This window comes from Typopeltis vanoorti, chromosome 21 (genome assembly GCF_054136105.1).
Source record: "Typopeltis vanoorti isolate ZY-2024b chromosome 21, IOZ_Tvanoo_1.0, whole genome shotgun sequence".
NCBI classification, from domain to species: domain Eukaryota; kingdom Metazoa; phylum Arthropoda; class Arachnida; order Uropygi; family Thelyphonidae; genus Typopeltis; species Typopeltis vanoorti.
Window position 1 is genome coordinate 5,193,338 of NC_143569.1, and position 24,849 is coordinate 5,218,186.

General features: G+C 32.9%; 1 protein-coding gene across 3 annotated transcripts in view; it reads right to left on the reverse strand.

Annotated features, from left to right (window-relative positions):
* LOC150094601 (cell adhesion molecule Dscam1-like) overlaps window positions 1-24,849 on the reverse strand; it is an 823,608-nt gene that overhangs the window by 644,526 nt on the left and 154,233 nt on the right. Inside the window, exon 1 of one of the 3 annotated variants that reach the window (XM_090411255.1) lies at window positions 15,222-15,267. The exons of 1 other annotated variant lie outside the window; for it this stretch is intronic. The gene's annotated coding sequence lies outside the window, so the exon portion shown is untranslated. Of the gene's footprint in view, window positions 1-3,651; window positions 3,686-15,221; window positions 15,268-24,849 lie in introns of those variants that run through there. One more of the 3 variants, XM_090411256.1, reaches the window with a different exon arrangement.

The following is a 24,849-nucleotide window of genomic DNA, read 5'->3' on the forward strand; positions in this document are numbered from 1 at the left end:
TTTGAAGAATGGCTTAGAGATCAGAATTGAGGGAGCGGTGGTTGATGTTCTGTAGGCTGAGGTGAGTTGTGCAGAGTAAGGTTTGTCAAATGAAAAAGAGGAATGCAATATGCTGTCATCTGCAAAACTGTGTATTGGGATAGAGGTCAATTGAAATAGGTCATTAATATACAAAAGGAAGAGGGTCGGTGAGAGAACTGAACCTTTTGGGATCCCAGCATTAGTTGGATGGTAAGAGGATAGGGAACCGTCTACTATCACACATAGTGTGCATCTAGACAGAAAGCTGGCAATCCAACTACAGAAGTCCTGAGATAGTCCAAATGATGAGAGTTTGCTTGGTAAGCCTGTGCCAGACCCCGGCAAAAGCTTCAGGGATATCAAGTGCAACCACTTGAGATGAAACAAATTTCTCCATGGCAGTTGTCCAGAGATGGGTGTTGTATGAGAGTAGATCTCCTGTTGGTCGGCGGTGACGGAATCCGTACTGGTAGTTTCTTAATAGTTGGGTGTCTTCAAGCTAGTGTGGGAGTTGAAATTTGAAGGTTTTCTCCATCACTTTAGATACGAATGTCGTGAGTGAGATAGAGCAGTAGTTAGATGGCAGTGGTTTGTTACCCTTCTTAGGAAGGGGTTGAATATAGGCCAATTTTGAGACTTTGGGATAGATACAAGTAGAGAAAAAGTATGTACAGGCGGCATAGGATAGAAGTCAGTTCTGGTGCACAAACCCTTAGGATAATTGGGAGGGGGATGCCAGGGCCAAGAGACTTTTTGTCTAATTTATACAATAGATTTCTGATCTTTTTTCTGGCAAAAGGATATAAGGGGCATTGTATGTAGCTCGAATGATTGGGGTGCATTTAACATTGTCAGTTATTCATGCATTGGACGTTCAAATTATGTTTTGGAAGCATTTATAATTTCTTGCATCTATTTCAGGCTTCGGTATAAGCATTGAAGGAGGATGGCGTTCTTGATTTGAACCAGTTGTAGTTTGCTTGATTTTTCATTTGGACAGCCTTGGCACATCTTTCGGAGAACCACGGTTTAGTTAGGGACGGCAGTTCAGAGAAGTGTGGGGATTGTATGTTTCCATGCCAGTGAGGATTACTTTAGTGATACGTTCGGGTCATATTTTGGATTGGAAGGCCCGGAACAATAGTCCAACCATGAAGCATAGACGTCACGGAGGCTGTTCCATTTGGCACTGTTATAATGCCAAACTACTCTTGTGCAGTAGTGGCTGTGTAAGCTTTGTTGCATGGGGGAGGTGATGAGCACTAGATTGTGGTCAGAATTATCCAGGGGACTTACTACATTCACTCTGTATTTGGAAAGGTCATTGGTAAGGAAGAAATCTAAGGTTTTTTGGAGAGTGGTTCGGGGTTATCCGGTATTCTGGTTGGAATGTGAAGAAATTATGTAAGGTCGTTAGTGATGGCAAATATTTCAGCATATCTGCCTGCAAGATCTGTACAACTGGAAGAGGAAAGTCAGTTGGTGTTATGGATATTAAAATCTCCTAGGAGGATGATTTGGCTGTTAGGAGAGTGGAACTGGAGAAAATCAATTTTTAAGGAGAGGAAATCAAAGATCTCAGAGCGGTTGGTGGCATTAAGAGAGCGATAGAGACAGCAAATGAATTTGACTGAGTGATGAAGGGATATTTTCAACCAAGCAAAAGGGTCGAAAGGAGTTAAACAGTGAGTAGTTTGATAGGATGAGATGGATAGTGCTAGGGAGAGGTGAGATTTGAGTTTCTGCTAAAAAGAGTAGGCGGAAGCTTGGTGAGCTGAAGATGGTAGTGGACACTATTAAGGTTGGAGTTGAGGCCACAGATGTTTGTGAAGTAGATTTGCAAGGTTCTGTGGAACATGTATTTGACTGCAAGGGTCTTGCACATTTCCTATGCAGGGCCTGAATACCGGTCTCCATGGTGGCTGCTGGTGTGCACTGCTTTGCACTAATTGAACTTTTGAATGTTTTGTGAACTAATTTACCTTTCTAGGCCTTTATTAAAATTGCATTCTGATGGTTGGCTTTAGCCTGATATATCCAAGTGGATTGCAGCGAATTATTTTGTAATCATTGTTTTTAATATACTCAATCAATAATTATTTCGTATTTGTAAATATTTTAGAAACGCAAAAAAACGATCTTCAGAGTGCGTATTTAATCTTCCTTTTACTCTATAAGTGGAGAAGTATTATGTTTTGAGAAACATAATACTTCTCCTTTAATATTACTTCGACATATTTTCATATATTTTCGACATATTTAAAAGTGTAGAAAGGCGAATTTCTCACGGAAATAAGTTTCAAAACCGGAAACAGTTTTTATTTCCAAATAATAAAAACTTGAGTTAAAAACACAACAGCTATCTAATAAACCTCAAGATAATAAACCTTATCTAATTAAATTCATCTCTGAATTAAAATATTTGGAGATGAGAGTTAAGTATCAGACGGACGTGTATGATCATTTCCGAAATGGCATGTTGATGAAAGAATGCTCCCCTGTGCTACTTTTCCGGACTATAAAAGAGCAGCTGTTATTAACACCAGTTCGTACTTCAACAAGTGCCGAGGAATATGCACAAAGTTAACTAACCTACCACAGACAGAATGTTCATCTTGCAAGGCTATTTTATATACATGATCACAATTATACAATGAAGTGTAAACGTATCCCTCTTTGAACATGAAATTTTAGCTAAATACGGAACATTGATCCATGTGTCTTGTAGAATACACATGGCTATTATCTAGTTTACATATTATACGAGGGAGGGGAAGGAAAGTTCTGATAAACACCTAGAACAAAAATTTAATTTAACGTCTTCTTATATAGGACTAAACTTTAATGGTATTAAAGAAAATGTTAAATTTTCTTTAATAGTTCTTTTCTTTAAATGTTCTAGGTGTTTATCAGAGCTTTGCCGCCCGCCACTAGTAGTTTATGCATCATGAACAAGGTTGATTTCTATTTCTACGAAGTATAGATTATTGGAGAACAAACATTAAGCTTGTAATAATTAGCTGAAAGTAATGCTGGGAAATATCTATTTATAAAACGTGAAAACATTTCCCTTCGAAAGGGAAATGTTTTCACATTTCCCTTTCGAAGGGAAAAGTTCATGTCCAGCATTCCGGTATCACCGGAATGCTGGACATGAACTAATGAAATTTTTATTTAAAATTGCAATAAATATTAGTCTGGATATCTGATGTTACAAAAAGGCGTTTACCCATTCTTGTGAATACAGATCTAAAGAGAAAACTAGTCTTGTCTACACAGCAGTTGAATATCGCCATAAGTTGAATAAAAACATAATCATCATTAAAACCGTTTATATCATAAATTATTTCATGTTATTATATCACGCGAAAGGCAATCTAATCTAAATGAACAAAATTTCAGAGACTATTATTTAACAATTTGTTGCATAATCGAAGACGTTCGTTTTGCTTAAAAGAAGGCAAAAGGAGATGATGCTACTGAGAAAAACTGTTATTATTATTAACATGCATGTAGCTTAACAAAACGCGTAGTTTCTTGAAGTACAGTCTTGTAAATAAGTAGCTTTGTGAACTGCAATAAAAGCGCACTTTAATTAAAACAATGTATTCCGAGTTAATTAACTACTACCTTCATGTTTCTCCAAAATGCTTAAAAAGGTTCCTTTATCTTCGTTAGAGCACGTTCCAAAACCAACTTTCATAACAACTGAACCAAAATCTTTTCTTGGAGTTAACGAAATGACAGAAATGCTTGCTGCGCAACTTCTATAAGTAAAGAAAGACAGAATGTAATCTCTTGAGTAATCGAGCCTATTAAAAACAGAACAGACATTTTCGTCATTGTTTTATTATCTCATGTTCTACAGAAATCACAGTTTATGATTTTCTAAAATTAGCATTTATTTACAGAATTATTTTACTTAACTAGACGAACTAATAAATTCGGATTAAAAAAAAAAAACTGGGAAGACAGCAACCAAAGTTCGAATTAAAAGACGTTAAATGAACTGAGTTGCTGTCAACAGAAAATAAATATGAAAGATATTTATTAAATAGAAGAAATTATTTCTCCTGATTTTTTCTTATTAAAAACTAAATGATTTTCAGCCTATTAAACTTTTTATTAGCATGTTTATAATATCCGCCAAGTGTTAAACAAGGTTTCGATTTTTATTTACTTGATATGGTAAAACCAAGCAATTCAGCCGCTGGCTTACTCTGAAATGTACAGTTCGAAGTCAGACTTACTTCTACTCATATTCTGTAAATGCAAATACCTGCGTATTGTGTGCATGTTCAAGCTCTGTGTATACACAAACATAATCTTTCATAAAGGCAGATAAATCGTAGATTATGTCACAGATTTATTATTATTTTGAAATCTTAGTTTATAAATTGGTGCTGAGATGTATTTAACAAATTTGAAACTGCTTCTGGATACATTAACAGTTCTCAAAGTTCATACGAGAATTACACAAAGTTCTTTTAAAGAACTCACATTTAAATACAGCGGACTCCAATCTACGCCACAAGGAATTTACTCTTATGTTGTACGAACTTTTCAGCAGCATACACATCCCTCTCCCCCAACCTTCGCGATTCCTATTAATATTTCCAGCAGTTTTCCAAACATCAACGAATCCATTTTGGAAGCAGTTCCGAAAATGATGCGATAGGAAAATATTTGCCATGTGAAGTGAATGAAAATCTCTATGCTAGTGTTTTCCGACATCTCTTTCTTCGCATTTTGTCAGACTAGTTAGAATACTTTGTAACAGCTGTAGGCACACTGAAAATACTAATTTTGTTTCGGGCTCTTATTTGTAATGCCTTATTCCCTTTTTAATTTAATTTAAAATTTTTTAAATATGTTAAACTATCAGTGTGAATTATGTAAAACTATTCTACATAATTTTTGCTTTAGAAAATAAACAAAAGCTAACCTATTCTGTCATGAAAACGTAACCACCTAAATTCGACTTGCACTCCTCGGATTATATGAAATCGAGCTTTCGTTTCCCTCAAGGAATTATTTTATCTTTCACATATTTTAACACTATACAAATCAAACTGTGTCCATTCAAAGAACACTTCTCACATCACAAGCGATGTCCGTGTGCGTTCCCTAAAAATTCGTTACCGAAACAATACAATCTTTCAGATAGTAGAATGATGAAAGACTTCTTTCTCACCGGTTCATTCTACTTTTAACATTCGCGCATTTTCTGTTACCTAAATTTTCTACAGATGCTTACATGATCATCATTTATCAGAATTAGTGCCAGGTATTTCGCTACAATTTCCAGTCACTAGGATTAACAACTCAAACTGGCAGAACATTTCTTCCTGTCCTCCATTCCATCTGTTGCTGTTTTTCTAAACGAATTTTATTTTTCAGGACATCCTCTTAAACGATTCAACGATGACTTCTAAGGCCGGAACAGGCTAGGCCTAAATCCTTGATATGCATGATGATGATATATCTATGAAACAGCATACTGTACGCAGAAGAATTTCTTGTGTATAGTATCACTGTGTGCGTGGGCTTGAGAGAGAACAATAAAGAATTCCTAAAAGGTTTCACTCTTAAAGGATAATAATTTAAAACCAAGATGAAATCATTTATATATTTTCTTCTGTGGTTACAAAGATTCATAAAGACATAAAATATGAAGAGAGCCAACAATTTAAAAGATCTTCTGAAGACTAGTGAAAATCAAAATTTAATATACTATTTTTAATGCAAAGTCCGTTGCGATTCATTAGTGTCATACAAAATAATAATAATAATAATTTGCATGCAAGTTGTGTTCTTATCAGCTTGTAGTAAATTTCGAAATGTTTCAGAGACACTGTTTTGCTTTTGCCTATTTTTTTATATTAAATATTCTTTCTTACCATCCATTTTCATAGATTTATCATAAAATATAAATAAGGATTTAGTTATGCAATCATTGCGCCAACTACAGCAAACAAATTGAAATAAGCTTGCTATTATATTGACTAAAAAATTGAACTCTTACACTCTCGTTTTATGTGAATCTCACCCACAAAGGCTATGAAACATATTGTACTTTAATATTAGTACCGTGGGCAGGCTGTTGGTTAACACTTTCATTGCCAAGCTGAAAATTGGAATTTCATGTGGTGGCCAAATTTTTGAATTTTGTTAGCTGTTCACGTGATAACGCGTGATCGGCCGTTTGGTGAGGGTCGCGTCACGCGATATCGCTTGATTGGCAATGAAGATGTTAAATAATTCGAAAATCCTGTTCTAAAACCAAACAAAGAACTTTTTTTCAGCCACTTCGGTCCTACATTTTTTCACTCGTGGTAATAAAATTCATCTAGTACCTATAGATACACTTTCACAAACGTCCATGGCGGGATTGTAACCAACAGTCTGTTGGTTGGAGAGCAACTACATTGTTCACTTGGTCAAATAGCCCAATAAATAATAGTGGTTAGTCCATATATACACACACACACACACAAAACGTAATCAGTGCTTATAATGAAACTTGATGACAACTTCGTTGTACAATAATATTTTACTACTTTCGGAAATCATTGGCATATACGCTCTCTCCGATGCCTATAATCATAGCGAGTTTGTTATCATACAGTATATAAGGTAATTGGGTCACATTCGTCATCCTCCTTGCCACGAATCTGCACGTGTTCTTTCCATCAATTAAGTATCGTGGGACGGGATGTTCAGTATGGACAGATCATCTACGACGACATTGCTTAAACAGAGAAAGGCAACGGAAACGAAAGCCAGTGATAGGGCCGACGACCAAGGCTTTGATAATGGTCGTGGTTTGTCAGTATAGGGAGATGTTTCGCTGGTAGATGAAAAACTCCTGGTAGGCAATTATTAGTTAGAAATTATCAATACAAGATATGATGCATATGGAATCTAGGCAAACATTAGGAGTTAAATGTTGGCCTTGGGAGACAATTACTTTTTTTTAACGTATGCAGAAAAGTCGAGGACTTATATATATATATTATTTATTTAATTTGATATATTCTTCAATAACTTTATAAGATGAAGGCCAACGATTAAATTTAATATATAATTTAATATACGTATGTTTATTCTACTGCTGCACATATTTCAACAAATTATTTTATCTAATTTGCAATCTGTGTAACTAGTGATAATCATTTTCTCTCCATTATCTTTGGTCATTTTACAGTAAATTAAACCTTTTGTTGCATTTACTGTGAATAGAACTAATAAACAATATCAAGAAACTAAGCATATTTTAAATGAATGTAGCCGATTTCTGGAAAGATTAATAAACAAAATATTGCATGGAAGAACAATTAACTATGTACTAATCAAGCGCTGTACATTAATAATAAATATCACGAAATTCACTATCGATCAAGCAATGCATTACAAATCAGACCATAACGTTATTATATATTAAACTCTCATAAGAAAATTTAAATAGTCCATAATTCGTAAATTTTGTTAAGGAATTGACGGTTGCAGCATAGTAAAGATTATTTTCCAAAGAAAATACCGTTCCAGGCAGTAATGCAAGTTAAATATTGATGCTTTTTAATCCGACAAATATTTTCGATTAGACAGGTTTTGGAAGCATCTAATGAACTTCCTAATTAACAATTAGTGTCCAGCCTTCAAACCGCTTTTTGGAAAATTTTGATTATAATTATCGAAACTATTTAAAATACTCTATGCCAAAAGCTTTTATAGTTATCTTCAGTAAACGGCTTACCACTTGAGATGGGATTTAATTTAAACTTCGTTGCCACGATTTTAAAATACATCACAGTACGTGAAATTGCCAAGAGTCGAATTGTGGTGAGTTGTTTATTGATATAACATAATAAAATACTCTATTCCATTTTACAAGAGATATGGCCTGCTTAGGGATGCGTGTGGCAGTCCTGAGCTAAACGTCATTTCTCGTCGAATGATTCACATAAAATAACACCAACTTTAAATGAACTTTCGTGTTACGCGAAGGAACCTTGACATCTTAAAGACATCAAAAGCAATCTAAAACGTTGCGTTCTAACTATGAGTGAGTGCCGAGCGGGAACACATCATTAAGGGCTATTGCACAGTAATCACAAGTAAGACAAAGTTTGGCTACATATTTCCTGATAAAAATGTTGATGGGTCATTATGATATTTTGAAACATTAGTCTGTGGCCTCAGAATATACCTGAAGCATTAGAAACGAAATGTTGATTCATGAGAGGTGATTAGTCTAAACGTCGCCATCTTCGATTTCTATCGATAAGTCAGCCCCGAAAGTCCCATTTGCGGAAATAGTAAACTAAAGTGATGAATGGCTCTCGTTCTTCAAAGAAGATATAAGAACCATTCGACCATTTTTAAGCCAACCGAATGAATGCGTTTAGACTCGTGCTTTCATAAGAGGCCATTACTTTAGGGTGGAAATCTTGAAAAATACAGTGGGTGGAAGTTTTTCGAAGAAGTACTTAAAGTTTGTTTTTTTTTTTCAGTAAGTGTGAATATTGCACCTGCATCTTGAATAGCGTGTAGCTTGAAGAATGGGTTTGACTTGCATGCATTAAAGAACTTCCGCAGAGTTAAAAAAAAAAGTTTAAAGCTGAATTTCAAAGTTCTTTTCTTATAAAAGTGAGCAATATGTCACTCTTTCAGAGCCAGTTTTCTTCTTATGCAACTTTCGGAAACAGTTGTCAATAACAGTCAACTTTTTGTAAGGTTATCTAGTTTTTGATTGTTTTCCTTCAGTAGTGATTAAAATGCTGACATCCTTTTATTATACAAAGGATTATGAAACTAACTTTTTAGAGTGCCAAATAACAGCCTGTTGATATGGTAGCAAATGCTTTACGTCATAATAAAATCCTACTTTGATTGTTAGTCAAAACAAAATTTTCAAACGATCAGTTGGCATTCTGTTGCATTTTTAGTAATGATAACATTATCTATCTGTGGAATTTGTATCTAAATCAAGCAAAGCAAACATCTGATTTCAGAAACTGAGGTTTCTTAGTTAGCTTCATGATAATTATCTTTATATAAAACAATTGCATCTTCCACTTTGCATACATACAGTGATGATTATATTTTATGATTAATTTATAACGAATTGTTTACTATTGTTGGTTATAAATTTATGTTTATAACCAATAAATGCATAAGTTTAACACGCTAGCTAAGTTCCTAATTAGCACATACCATCAGTAAGGGTACTGTTATTAATTGCTGGTATTAAAAATCAACAACTCGATAAATTTGGTTGATAAATGAATGAAAATCGCTAGTCTCGAGTTCAGTGATTAGATTTTTTGAAAACCTTATATTCTAACAGTTTGAGCCACAGTTTGCATTCATTATCATTTTAATTGATCAAAGAGGGAAATTGTGCTGAGGAAAATTAGGAGAGTTAACAAAGCTCATGAATGGTAGAACATATTAAAAAAACTCAATAACAGTCAATTTTCTTAGTAAGTTGACTGAAAAACCCAGAACACATTGTTCTGAGTTTTTCTTTTTTTTCGGGCGTGTATGTATGTTTTTGTGTGGGTGCGCTCATGGAGTGTACCATTTATAATTGCATTCTAACAGTTTCGTAACTAGTCCCCCCCACCAAAAAAATAAATTGTATGTTTTTGAGATTTGATTTTATCAGTTCCTATATTTTGACCTAAAGTATATCTGACTATAAGAACACCTATTTATCTCACAGCAGGCAAGATAGATAGGCGCATTGACTACATCAGTGCACCTATTCATCTTTCCTGCTGTGTATTTTTCCTAAAACGTTGCGTGATATTTGTTCTGCTAATCTCGAATCTTCTATATTAGATTGGTTCTATTTACGTGGAAAGTTATCGTAGAAAGTTCTGAATATTGTCAAGTTCCTTCCTATTATCCTCATGTTCAATATGTTCTACCATTGATTCCATTTGTTAACTATCCTAACTAAATATTTATATCTGCATTTATAATTACTGTGGTTGATCAATTAAACATGACAATTAATGTAGTGGTTCAAAATGGACATTGAAGCTTTTGGAATGAGCACTAAAGCACAAATAGTAGGGTTTCCTTAATATACACAAGATGCATATGTTTATCTTCATGTTTAATATGTTCTACCATTGATTCCATCTGTTAACTATCCTAACTCAAAACTTACATCTGCAGCTGCACAAATCCCTAGCTTTACAAACTTAGTAAGAGATGCCTTAGTTGATATATAAACTAATAAATGCATAAGATTAACACGCTAGCTAAGTTACTAATTAGCACATATCATCAGTAAGGGTACTTGTATAAAAGCTCGTAAATTTTGTAAGTCAACGAAGTGATCTAGGTTTACTGAATTTAGGTCTGATATACAGCACAAATATTTTTTTAACTGGGGAAAAAATGAAAGCGATATTTTAGCGATCTGTTTGCGTTCACCAAGGACTAGTTAAAAATAAATTTCTATTCCTCAAAGCATTCATATTCTTCCAAAAATAGAACATGCATTCTGCGCTCACCAAATGTGTCCACGATCGAATTTCATTGTTCTCCATTTGCCTTCTGTCAAAATGTTTAACAAAATTTTCTGCGCGAAGAGGTTTTCCCGATCACGCTTTACTTTTGAACTCTTCTAAGACAGAGCTTATACTGTAGAAACATGACAAGAAACCGAAAATCAAATTAAAGAGTAATGGTCGAGTAGTACCTTGTGACAGCCTCTCCGCTCGCTTGTCGGTACGCTTTATGTCTATGTCTAGTTCTCGTTTGAAGGAAATGAATAACTTCACTGCCAGAAAGGAATGTAAGCCACTTACATCCAATAACTCAACTTCGATGGATATTATGTATTGAGACATGTTAAGACTACCGATTGCTTCAACAAAGTCACCTAGCCGACAAAGAAAAAAAAAAACAAAAGAGTTTCTTTTTTTCTTTTAAAATGAAAAGAAAATACTGTGTTCGTTTATTCTTTTAAGTTGCTTTTCTTTGCAACCTAGGACAACTAATCTCTATGCTGTTTTAATTTCTGTTGGTTCGTGTTATCATTGAGATAACACGAACCAACTGCAACATTGAGAAATTCTTGCAGAATTTCTCAATGATAACAGGAAATCGTGTTATCATTGAGAAATTCTCCACTTCTTGAAGATCTCTGGCAATGTGAGACCTTCTTTAGAATAGTCCTCTATTTTTATTTTTTGTGAACATGGCCAACTACTTTGATTTCAAGGGTTAGATACTTATCACCACACATAAATTATTTTGATACTTGACTAAAATATATGTAATTTTATAATTCAGTTTCCATGACAACAGCAAGTTTTACTTGCATCTTCCAGGTGATACGTGACAAACAGCAAGTTTTGCTTGCATCTTCCAGGTGATACGTGACAAATAGCCACAATTTGTAGATATCTTTTCTAGCGTAACACAATATTGGTTTTTTCCAAGTTTGTTAACAAAAAGGAAAGTAAACTTTCATTTACTAGGCAACAAAAAATATTTTCACCTTAAGAATTAACTTTCTGCTAAAAATGAAATCCTTAAAACATTCCATAAGTGATTTATATATATGTTAAAGATACCAAGCTATTTTATATATATAAATATAAACTTGGTTTTAATCCTATTTCCCAAGTAAGCAAACAGACAAGTAAGTCAAGTTTGCGCCTGCACGTAGTGCAAATATGAGGCAACTCGTGGTAAAGGTGCAATAAGCTCTGATCACTATCCTTAATATTTACCCTTAATGCAAAGCACATCTCCTTGCGGAGATATGTGATGCTATGCATTAAAGGCAAGGGCCACTACTCAGACCGGTTTCGACCTTTATTGAAGTCTCATCAGTGGGAGCCAGGCTTAGAAATACCAAGGTTTAAGTAATACAGTGCTTATAAATTTTACCTAAACAAGTTGCCATAATATAAAATAGCTTGGTATCTTTAACGTATAGTATACCCAAGGTAAAAAAACTTTGTACATATATATATAATATTCATCCAAGCTTGATTTGCTTCCTCAGCTTTAAGTAAAAAGCTGATTATAATCCACTAATTCGAGCCCTACCCAAGGGCTTATGAATTGTGGAAATACCTTCTGAATATGAATACTGTGCCGAACAAAGCTGCCTTTTGTAGCTGCCCAGTTTTTAATCCATCTAACTCGAGTACTTTTAGATGTTTCTTCAATGTTTTGAGGATGGCACCTAAAGCACCTATTATTATGAGAACAACTTTCGTTTTCTTATATATATATATATGTATATATATGTATATATATATATATATATATATGTATATGTATATGTATATATATGTATATGTATATATATATATATATATATATATATATATATATATATAAGTACTGTATATTTTAAATAATATTCACCTGTTCATACAATAATGAAATGATGAGTTTTGTATTTTCTAATATTTTAAACATCACATCTCATAAACCAACTGCAGAATTTATCCTATTCCATTTCGTATGATTCGTTTCTCATATAATATAATTAAAACTGCTTGTCTAATCTTTTTTTTTTTTTTTTTTGTATCTCAATCCTACATATTCGCGGTTACAGAATATACAGCGCAGTAGTTCCTCATGTGGTCAAGGGATTAGAGAGAAAGCACATATTCAGATGGTTTTTCGAAAAGCTGCTTTAATCATTCATAAATACTCGGGAGGAATAAAATTAAAGTCACTTTATATTCTTCAATGTCATCGTTTACTAAATAACAATAAAAAATGTAATATCAAATAGGGATGACGCTACAAATTTCTAACATTTCAAGTGTATTTGATACAAAAATTAATGAATAAAGTTTTCAAAAACACTGCTTTTCTGTTAAAGTAAAAAATTCATGTCGCCACATATTTTTGTTGGAGGATTCCTGTCTCCAACCATCTTCACTAGGTCATCCTTCCACTGTTGGGTGACTACTTCTTAATCACTTTTCATTCATGCAATATTTCTTGCCCATTTCCATTTTGAAATCCCAGAAAAAGCACTGCCTATTTTGGATCAACGGATATGAACTATTGAAAATTAAGTGGATATTAAATACCACATTATTTCTTAGCCGAATAAGAAACTCAAAGATAGGAAATCTAATCTAAGAGTTTCATGCCAGGTGTTGGCTTACGCTTGGACCCGCCTTACTTTATATAGTTTTCTATATTCGGCATGAAACTCTTAGATTAATTTCCTCTCTTTGAGTTTCTTATTCGGCTAAGAAATAATGTGGTATTCAATATCCACTTAATTTTGAATAAGTTTACTTCGCCGAAGTTAAGTCTGTTGGCTCTCTTTTTTCAGTAAAAGGTATGAATTAGTTTCATTAAAAGCCAAGCAGTCTATCTAGATCTGAGTACAGACCCTTCCCTCCCAAAAAACACGAATCTAATAGGTGTTAAAGGATTCTTTTTTTTTTGGAACGTACGTCTAACTCAAATGATCAACGAGCCAAATATATAGTAAAGTTAATGAACCCTCATCCACAAGTTTGTTTGGTAATGGTGGGAAATAATTTCCCATCAAAGGTGCTACTGAATTCAGGGATAGTTGTTAAATAATTCATTCCTGTTACTGTTACCTCGTAACGTAACATTTATCACGAAATTGCTTGGAATTGATTACCTTGATAGAACTACTGGTATTTAAATTTGTTACTAGTGCAGGTTTCCTTTCATGGACAAAATAAAAACTCCCTTCTCAAAAAGTGAGAATTAGATACCGTTTTCCTAGTTCTTCTAAAAGAAGACGTTTCTCGTTCTTTCAAGTGATTATTTTCATTTCTGTAATATTACTACTTTTGTTTACTTTCTGACTTCTTTCATTTCACCATATAATTTGAACTTCTATTTGAAAAGCATTTCTCGTAATGCACGAGGCTCTGCAGATCTCTTTGCTTTCCTCTCTCTCTTTCTCTCTCTCTCTCTGAGATAAAAGCCACTTTACTTTCTGTTAGCACTCTCTCTTTTAAGGGAATTTTTTTCTTCTTCGGTCTTTTATGTGACAGGGAGTGATGTAGTGGTGATGGCCTTCGTGTACAACACATTTTTTTTTTTTTTGAAAATGTCACTTGATCCTGGCAGTCAGTTAGGTGCATAATTACAGAGAAATGGTCATGAAGAGAAGTGTTTAATGAGAAAGCATTTTAATTCGAAAGCGTAGACCACGAGTAATAAACAAACAATTGCATTTGAGTCAGAAATGCATAATGTGTTAAAAATATAAAATTTAGTACCCATTTAATAGTATAAAACAGAATGAATATAAATGTAGTTAACTAATGTGCAAACGACTAAAGATGCTGTGAAATGCGTCATATTTTTCCAGAACGAACTTCATTAGGATTATGACATAAATAGTGAGAAAAACTTCTGAATAATTCCTAATTAATATACCACTGCTCGTGCAGTTGATATTAAAAACGTACTCAAATGCTTAATATGTAACTTGCTGTAATCTTGAACACAATCGCGAAATTATATTGTCAGCTGTATTATCTAAATAAACGTCATGTGAATGGAAAATAAATTAAAACTCATTAATTTTACTCAAATTACTGAAATATCTCTAGTTAAACCCGATCGCTACTTCTAGAATATTACTACCACCTAATGAAAGAGAAAGTAATCAAAAGTGGTTATTTAGAATCAGACCCACGGTTTCCTGTATTAGCAAACTAAAACAAAGAATCCAACTTTTTTTTTCATTTTTACTCACGATTTTAATAGTGTTGAAGTAGGGTTTGTATCTGTATTGAAAAATTATAAAAAATCACTTGTCTTTCCCCCCCCCCACCCTCCCCAAAAGACAGTAGCATCATTTACTTGTGGAGATCGGTGAGCAGTGTGTCCTTCTATCCTTAGTCATCAACAATAGTGAGCTTATGGCTGTCGATATTTTGAAGTCAACGGACGAGAGTACAACAAAACTGTCATCCTTTCGTGTTCATAAATAGTATACGTTTACAAATTGCCATAAAAATAACATATACAAATTTATAGAAAAACAAAAGCAAACCGAAGTCAACCGTGTAATTTAAAATGAACTGCATGTTTGAAAATTGATATCCATTTGAAAATTTAGGAGATTTAATAAGAGAAGACTACTAAGTAACGAACAAAATATAAACTAAAATTAAATAATAATAATTAAAAGTGGAAAATTACGATACCGAGATGCCATCTGCTTAGGTAGTATATTCTTTTAATGAGGAATCTACAGATAATCTTTTCGGAAAGTAAGCTTTCCTTATCATCAGATAAACCAAGCAGAAAGAATTGGATAAAACCCATCTGAATTAAAAGAAAAACGAATATCAAAATTAAATAAATCTAGCTAGTGATACATTTTTGATGAAAAAATAAATAAACAAGTATTAAAATGATTAGGAAAATGTTATATTTTCATTTTAAATGTTTCCGAAAAATTTGAATTCGTTATGTAACAACCCAGTTTTCCCAAGCATAATGGCAGCAAAGGTTGGTCGATTGGTAGAGCCTCTGTTACTAATCGCTCGCAAAAAGTTAAGCAAATTTGAGAGCGGTTAATAGTTGGAAGGGTCCAATCGTTCGATGCTGTCGGCATACTCTCCCTCAATGAGTCTTTGGACTTCCTGGAGGTGTCACATAATAACATTTTATATTTGTAATATTTTTTATAAAGAAAGAAATGGCCAACATGTAGAGAATATTTTGTAAATAAAGATATATTTAGCTACAATTTCCCATTTATCACTATGTATGGCAATTTTCATTGGGACACCCTGCATAATACGAACTGGGGGGGGGGGGGCATTCGTGGAAGCTGTTAAGAATGTGGTTAGTAGGGATATGCGAACCAGACTTTTTTTGCGTGGTGAGTGAGTGGAACAGATTGCCAAAATTGGTTTGGCAATTCTAGCTATCTGATGGTGTTCCCTGACAGTGAAAAGATTCAAGGAGAGGCATGATGGTTGATTTTGGTCTCCACGATGATTCTCCGGACTCCATGCTGTAAAATTATAATAATAATTAGCACTCTGACGGTCAGAAAATATAGGTGATATGGAACAAATATACTAGTGTAGTGAAATTCATTTGTGGTCCTAAAAACGAGGTGTGATTTCCAGAAATCAGTTTTGCAAAGTTCGATTTCTTAGTTTTGGTTATATATGGTGAATACGGGAATAAACATTCGTATATTATATTCATTGTATGAATATTTAAATGTACTATTAACAAATCGATATTCAAATAAAGTAAATTATACTTAAGTAATGAATTCTTATAAATTTTATGTACCATAAAATAATAATATATTTAATTCTTAAATTTTATTTTTTGCGATCAAGTTATAAAAATTGCATCTATAAAATATCCCTATTTTATTTTTAAGGGGTTTATAAACAATCTATGGCAAAGGCATGCTTGGTGTCTATATTCCTGTAAAGAGATTAAGACTAAGACGAACGTAACAAAGTTACCATGGCAACATCATGTTCTGAGTACAACGCACATGTGTGTATATCATCGTCAAAGGATGGGTATAGTACACAGTGCCAACATGAGGATAGGTTTTATTTTTATTTTTTTTTAATTTTTCTCTTTCGCAATTTTCACTACACTTTACTCCCCATAAATATTTTTTTATGGATGAAACTTTCTAGAGCTTTCCCCATAACTCTTTTGAGATGGAGAGAGGGAAAAAAATGAATATTTCAGCATTGAGTTTCATTTCCGCACACATATACACATAAACCCTTAAATATCTATGATTTATGATTTTTTATTTTCAAAATGCGAAGTAATTAGGTTTTAGATATAGGTTTTGCAACGTCTCATATATATATTTCATACTACAATTAGAAATCTTTCAAGATTTCATTTAAAGCTTGCATTTTCCTCTCTCATGGATACTTGGAATACATTTTGTACTTTATAATTTAAATTTTTCTACAAATACTTCCAAATACCTGACATTCATCTGCATTAAAACGTTTGACTCGTATGTGGTTTGCTATAAACAAAACCATCAGATGCTAGTTTGCTTGATCCTTTTCAATATATATAATAGTTTGCTTTTCAATATTTCGTCAATCCATAGATAAATTACTATGTTATTACCATTTACAGTTGTTTTACACAAAACTCTATTTACAGCAATGAAAATTGCTAATTCAATTATCCAAACGATTTGTTAAAAAAAAAAAAAAAAACCGCTGCAAATACCGTTACAAAACCAAAACTACAGCCGCATTGTAATTCTAACAGCCATTATATAGTTGTTATATTTGTATTCTATTTGACTATCATGGATAAATTGGTCTGTTTTGTGTAAAGGAAATCAAACGTTTCCTGGAAAAAAGATTCGCGCTTCGTGCAGTCTAAGCTCGATTAATTAATCTGTGCCTGAAAATAACAAAATCTTAATAAAATTTATCCCGACCTGGTTGAGATTAAAGCTATATAGAGTCTCTTCAAGGCTTTGATCTCACAGTGGACGTAAAGAACAAGCGTGTTTATCTCGAATTTTCATTAACTAAAATTCTATGCTGGATTTAGTAATATTATGGAAAAAAATTTTTTTTCCTATATAGCAAGGCAAAAATAAATAAAGTAATATAATAGTAATCTGAATAGATTCAAGTAAGCCAAAACATGAATAAGGAAGATATTTAATTATTGATTATATCAAAATAATCCCAAAGTGGGTCAAATCCTCCCCCGAAATTATGGAACTTATTGAATCCCTTTTCACATATAACTCTGCTATCATTCTCGATGTTAATCAGTTTTTGTTTTTTTTTATGTTGAACCTATACACGAGAGGTTGGTTGATCTGGGTACCGTATATTGTTACTTGCATACTTTGACCACTGATTCGGGATGCAGGTTGTTTATGATCATCCCTTTCGAAGTCCCTCCCTTATAACCTCTTTAACATATTTAAAACATTTCCATGTTAAAAATGTTTTAAATATGTTAAAGAGGTTATAAGGGAGAGGTTATAAGGTTAAAACATGGAAATGTTTGTTCTTGTCAGAACCTATCGCATAAGCTGTTATCACCATTTCGGAAGTTTCATTTAGATTCTTCCTTAAATTTACACAAAAACTGGAAAGTTTTACTAGAGAAGGGTCACTAATTTTACACAAATGACGCTTCCCATAATGAACAGCAATACCGGAAGGGTCACCTTTTTTTTTTTCATGTAATTACCACCCACAAAAGGTTATTAGTAAACCTATAGTACTGTACCGTGGGTGGGCTAGGAATTTTTCCCATTTTCTAAAAATAAATTTTTATTCTTTATTTTTGCATAGTCCAGAAATCCTTGTCTGGATACCAAACAGGGAACTTTTTCAAGACACTTCAGGCTTCCAATAATTGGGGCGGTGATCTCACATCGGACGATGAAATTCATCTCCCACTTACGCCGGTTGCTCCCTAATTGGTACCCTCAGAGCACGATACTCGGGTTGATTCCATGCAGAAGCTATATATTATTATTATTACATAACACCTCCATGGAGTTCAAAGACTCATCGAGGGAGGGTACCTGCTCTACAGCTCTCCGTCTTCATCATCTACACCAGCGTCATCTACCACCACTATTTTTACAGACAATCACAAACATCCATGCCCACGGCGGGATTCGAACCCGACGCTTTTTGGCTGGAGAGCGGACGCTAACCACTCGGCCAACCAGGCCGGCTTATTTATCATATATCACATATCATAATACAAGTAGTAAAATGGTGTGTCATCATATTTTTAAAATACTCTGGATCAGAGATGCAGGACGATTTATTAAAATTTTATTAAAATTATTATATTAATAAAAAAAATGTTATTCATTTTTTACTTACAAGAAATTATATTTTTGTATTAATCCTATACCCAAGCGAAAGTAAACAAAGTTTACGCGTGAAGTAGCTTCACTACTGAGCTATTTATATATGAGGAAGGCATTAGTAAAGGTCGAAACCGGTCTGGGTAATGACTCTGCCAATAATGCATGTCTGAAATGAAATATTTTTTGCATTATTAGTTGCTTGACATACTCAAACAACTGATGCGAAATCAACTTCAGTCATCGACCAGTAAACTGGCCATGAAGATATTTCACACACATACTTTGTTTGCTGACGCTTTGAAGAAGGATTTCAACAAGAGTATAGTATAATTTATCTCTTATAGTTCCCTTAAAAGCGAAAAAACTTTCTATAACGAATTGTTTAAAAAGCAACTCAAGGCAATTGGATCGGGGTACTGTCATGGTCACGCTCCGGAGATACATACTTCTGTTAGTCTATTATTATTATTAATTTAGAAACTACTATATTATCACACTATGCATTTAGGCTTTGTTGATTAAAAAATATCCTTAAGTACCTACTGAAACTGTTCTGAACAACTAAATCAGTATTGTGCAAATGGAAAAGGAATAGCACAGAGCTCGTCCTTAATTATTTGTAAACTGCTGCAATCAAAGAAAGTACAGGAAGATACTTTGGTGTTTAATTAGATATAAGGTAGGAATTATTATACTATCACCTTTTTTATAATTACGTCAGCGATCAGCAACTTTTTACTGACTCAGACTATACTACGTTATTATAATATCTCTGTTCGTAGCGATCACTAGATGCCAATTTAAGCATTAGGAGTCTTAACATTTGTACAACAACAAACTTTATATGTTGTATACAACATAAAAAACTTCAACTGTTTAAAAAAACAGCGATTTTCAAACATTTTTGAAAAACAAGATCCTTTTAAATCTTAACTTTCAAGATGAAATTTACACAATCCAATTAACCAAACTCCTACAAACTACTATTTCATATACATTATACTAATTTACAACCCTTACGTAACAGGTTACATAGCTACTATTCAGTGATGTCAATCAGAATGAACTAGTTTTTTTTATTACCCTCAAGCAAAACATATTTTAGCCTCCCCTTTTTGTTGAAAGTTTTTTGTATCTTGATGGAATGACACTGGCAGGTGCTTGCTTTACTGTCGCCCGGAGCCAGTCTTAACGACAGTTCTATAGTATAAAGAAAAAAATTTAAGTCAGAAGGGTATACTGAAAACCCAGTGAAATAATTAAAAAAAACGAGATAAATCCGCGAAAACTTCAAGCTAGACGATGCACAAGACAGCTTTCGAAACAGTTTTAGCATACAGATTTGAGAAAGTGATGGGTTAGAAGTAAGACAATCAGAGAAGGGAAGTCACAGATACAGTAGTTCTGCCACAGATTCAATAGATACAGTAGAGGAAATCCGAGGTGCTACAAATAGCATTTATGGCAAACCATATTAAAGATGAAGATAGTGGAAAAGAAATTGGTATAATTAATATTCAAGAGTTTTAAGGTACATGTGATCTAAATATGGTCACTTAAAAAATAAATAAATAAAAGCCCGGAAAGATTCTTCAAATAATTGCTTGATGAAAAAATACCAGCAGAATTATCCAGATGAAGATACTGATATTAGCGGATTTATTATATTTTTAGAGTTCTTTAGGAGATCAAAATATGACACGATATAATCAGAGATCTGCTAAATAAGCCAATTTATTAGGCGTTGGTCGCAAACCGGTCACGAAATAATGTGTTAGGCTGAGATATCTGATTCAATGTATATATATGAGTGCACACCAGAAATAGCTTTTTAGTGTAATTACTTTCATGTTAATAAGTTGTGAATCTACTGTTTGAGTTTATATAATAAAATAATCAAAAACACCTAAATTTGTCGACTTATCTCATCAGCTATTGAAAAATGTCAACCTGTCTGCTATGCTGCACAAACATTTTAAACAGTATTTTAGCTTTATTTAAAAGTAAATGTAAACTGTTTACTATCATATTAATACTTTATTTCAGTATCACTCAGACAGATACAGTCAAACGTAATAGCAGCTAGCACACAGACTTATTGAGCTACTATAACTTAATGCAGACCATCTTCACATTATCTATCAGAGGGAAACAAAGGAACGCAGGCTACCAGTTTCATGCATCGATCATATCCTACAACTGTCCAGAACACGACATTAGTCTTAGATCATTAACCAGAAGATAGCAGATCATTTAGATCACGAAACTCCCCTTAAGTCAGAAACAAACTACAACAGAATACATACTACAACAAATAAACAACAATCCATTTAAGAAACGACCCTTTGTGAGGATAGGTATACAGTAAATATGGAATAGCAACCAGTGATGAACTCCAGACTTACTAGGCCGCAGTATTTATGCCAACAAAACAAACAATATTTTCAATAGCAAATATACAAGAACTGGTATGAATTATCGAAAAATAATGCAGAAAATATCTAAATAATTTCATTTATACAGTACAGAGCTTGTATAAAAATATATATTCAAAAGTGAGATTCTGTCTTTGGGTGGCTAATTACACATGAAATTAATAGTAGTGTTTTACCGAAACATAAAATAACAATAATCAAATATTACTTCGAAAGGAAAATGTAACAGAATTAATAGTCTGTCAATTTTAAGATCCTCAATAATAGAAGAAGCTTGATTTTTAAAAGTGAATAATTTCAAATAATCCCAACCACTTCCATTTTAATTAGTAAATCTAGTACTTCTAGAGTTTACTATTATGGGTCAAACGACATTCTCTGTGAGGCTCAATAAACTTCTTAAAAAAATGAAAATAAAAAATAATTTAAAAAAAAACGCGATGTAGTAATCCAACATTAGTTGAATTCCAGGTCACTTACTTAAAATGTTAATACATACATAAATTGATATTTTCATTATTATTGAATATTAAAGATAAAAAGTTACATTTTCTCTTACATGCTGAATACATTTGTTATTATTAAATATTAATTATTATTATGTGACACCTCCAGGGAGTCCAAAGACTCATCGAGAGAGAGTGTGCCAACAGCATCGAACGATTGATCCCTTCCAACTACTAACCGTACTCAAACTTGCTTAACTTTCTTCGTGAGCCATTAGTAACAGAGGCTCTACCAATCGACCAACCTTTTCTAGCATTATGCTTGGTAAAACAGAAAAACTTTATATAGTTTTATTATTTCAGTAATTTAAACTCGCAAAAACTATTGACCACTGCAGTCTGCAAAAATACTCAAAAAGCACTTTATTCGGAGGTATACAAATAGCACTAGCTGTTGAAATTGAGAGATACAATCTGCTTCTATGATGCGGTCCTTTCTATAGTGGCAAAGTCATTTAACATAACACTTGTATATATATTTTTTTCTCTGAAAAGCTTAAATCATAACTCACGCCTCAGTTGCTTTTCATCTCTGCTGATTTCTACCGCACTTTTAACGGAATCACGTATTGAAATTGTGCAATTTTTTTAACTAACTCCAATATCCTTCAGGCAGTTTTAGTTCATATCTTTATTCTCTTGTAAGATAATAAAGGTAAATTTGTCTTGAACAATATCTTACATAAGCAAAATTTCAGGTGGGGGGGGGGGAGGATAGAGACCCGGTAAATTATCACTTCTATTATTCTGAAATAACAGCTCGTGATGTTCACGTAAACTTAGGTTGGTAATCAACTCTCTCTCTCCTTTGTTTTTCCATTAATTAATAATTATTTATGCGGATATTTCAGCATCATTTTATGCTAAAATATCCGCATAAATATATATGAAAATAAAGGCAAAATTTCGCAAAAGAATAAAATCTACCTCCTTCCTGGTAGTTCTTACATTTTTTTATGAAAATTAATAAGTTTGCAGATTAAAAAAAAGAGCGTATCTGAGTTGTATTAGCAGAGAAGGAGAATAAAAATTATTGTTTACTTAATCTCTCAAATAAAAAAGGAGTACAGCATGAAAATATGACAAGAAGCAACACCTCCAAAATACTTTCGATTAAAAAATACTATGGGAAGTTAAATTTAAGCAATTTTTTTAATTTAAAATTAAGAATTATACAGTATGTTTATTTAGTCAGTTCATTAATGGGAAATTTCACATAATTAATTAAATCAACATATAGCTTTCGTTGTTATCGCAACCTCCATAAACTGTCTATTCAGTGAGAGTGCTTTTCAGATGATTTTCAGGGAATTAATGCAAATAGAGATCTTTTTAATTTAAGAGAACAGTAAATAAAAGATATGCATACTAATACGGTGCATCATTTTAAAATTTCATTGGCGAACTAGATAATTATAACCTGCTTTACATTTTCAGATGCATATGTAAATGTTTTCTAAAAGCGGCATAGGTTGCCTATAAAAATGGGAGAGAAAGAATGAAAACAGAACAAACTTTTACAGCAAAGCTGAAATATCTGCTTTTACTCTAAAACCACATATTAAGAAACTGAGGAAAAATAAATGTAAAACAACAGGTTGTGAAATTGTGGAAGAAAATCGAGTTAATCAGTTTCATAAGAAAAATGTACCTTTTTTTTATTAATGGAAGAAAATCAACACATTTAACAAATGGATAATTTAGTGACAAGACAAAGCGTTACTGAAATAATGAATGTGATATGTCAAATGCGTGGAGCTATCAGTGATACTTCAGTGGTGTGTCAATTACCGGGTAAGAATAATGTCTAATAATGAATATACTCAGCATAAAAATAATTATTAAACCTAGATGTTTTCTTAAACGAGTTAACTAAATAAATTGATCATTTCAAATATCGCCTACTCCTAGTAGAAGACTGCATTTCGCTAGGTTAACCCAAACTGCTACTTAAAAAACCCCCCATTGAACATTCATGAATGAATCACACCCAATCGAGTGTTTCAAGTTTAACAAACATTAATTTTTGTCCTTTATATCATTCTGTTAGGTTGGCTTGAACTCTTTAAATTGCTAAAAAATATTTTATGATATGTTAAAAGTCACAGCCAAGGTTGTTGTTCGAGGTTAAGAATAATTTTTCCACAACTACAAGCTTACTTGTGAATAAATCTACTTACTCGTCAGATTATTCAACAAGATTAATTCAAAACGTGTTCTGTTTGGCCATGTTAACAATTATACTTTTATAAAAGTCAAAGACATAATTACTTCCCATTTTCTCCGCAATTCCAGGTTTCCTCATAGTAAAAGATCAATAAAGATTGTAACTGGACTTGAAAGGGACTTTAGACTACAGAAACATATAGGAATACAAACTTTCGAAGAGATGATTCCCTTCTTATAATGAAAAAATAGCCTTAAAGATAGGCGATGGGAATATTTTGGTTTACTCCAAAGCAAAATATGCATTAAAAATCTTTTCAAATATAACGTATATGAGTGAAATCCCTTACGAGTATTTTATGATTAATATATAGTGAATGAAAACCGTAATATGCCATATAGTACACTATTTTAATGACATTTGTTTATTCGAAATTAACACAATATTACCATTTTAATAATTGCAAATAATAAAAATCAAAATTTCTTGTTACTAGTTGAGTTCATTAAGACACTCTCAGGGATTGCTTTTCTGTGTTGAATCTTCAACGTTGGTATGTAGGAATTACAAATTTTATTCGGTTGCAAAATATGTTAAGTAATATTACTATGGAGAAAAATATAAATAATAGTTCACAAACCAAATGAAAGAATTAGGAGAAAAAATCAATGACACAAATGTGAATTTCTGTCAGCTCGATTTAAAGCTGTACAAACAAATCCCTCAACAGGAAAGTCAATACGGTAATTTAAATTTGCATTTTAGCCCATTAAACGGCCAAATAAACTTATTATGTTCAAGGATACGTGCAAACGACAATAAATGAACACTTTACTGCTTTATTTTAGTACCCATTTA